We start from the raw sequence: 661 nt of genomic DNA, 5'->3' as shown, positions 1-661 counted from the left end.
ATATATATATATATATATATATATATATATACGACGGGCTTCTTTCATTTTCCGTCTACCAAATCCACTCACAAGGCTTTGGTCGGCCCGAGGCTATAGTAGAAGACACTTTCCCAAGGTGCCACGCAGTGGGACTGAACCCGGAAACATGTGGTTGGTAAGCAAGCTACTTACCACACAGCCACTCCTACGCCTTATATAAATCATCATTTTAACATCCACCTTGCTTTTCCTCCAAGTCACACCTTATCTTAAAAACAAAAAAAAGTTGAAAGTTAAAATTTATGCTCTATTATGCTAGAGCTTACCCCAAAATTTCCAAAGGGTTTAAGGGGACAATAGCCTATTACAGAGTTAAACCCCCAACAGTCATTGGTGGTGGTGATGACAGTGTGGGCTGACGCAATGTGAAATATAATGCCTTGCTCGAGGATGCAAAGTCTTTCACTTGGTCCAAAAGCTGAACCTATGATCTTCTAATTAATAGTTTAAAGCCCTAACTACTCAGTTATGTACCTTCATTTTGATGTAATCCTAGACACAAATAACTAAACAGGATAGTTACCAGTGGAACACTCCTTTCATTGCTGATTGGTTCAAATAGTGTTGTGTATACAAAACAAATAACAACGGTTGTGTGTGTGTGTGTGTGTATATATAT

The 661-nt window shown here is 38.4% G+C and overlaps 1 protein-coding gene across 4 annotated transcripts in view; it reads right to left on the bottom strand.

Moving 5' to 3' along the window:
- LOC106879186 (mRNA-capping enzyme) overlaps window positions 1-661 on the bottom strand; it is a 52677-nt gene that overhangs the window by 37081 nt on the left and 14935 nt on the right. The gene's annotated exons all lie outside the window — the stretch shown is intronic.

Source organism: Octopus bimaculoides, chromosome 23, assembly GCF_001194135.2.
Source record: "Octopus bimaculoides isolate UCB-OBI-ISO-001 chromosome 23, ASM119413v2, whole genome shotgun sequence".
Classification (NCBI taxonomy): Eukaryota; Metazoa; Mollusca; class Cephalopoda; order Octopoda; family Octopodidae; genus Octopus; species Octopus bimaculoides.
The sequence above is the reverse complement of the archived record's forward strand: the minus strand, read 5'-3'. Positions and strand labels throughout refer to the sequence as shown.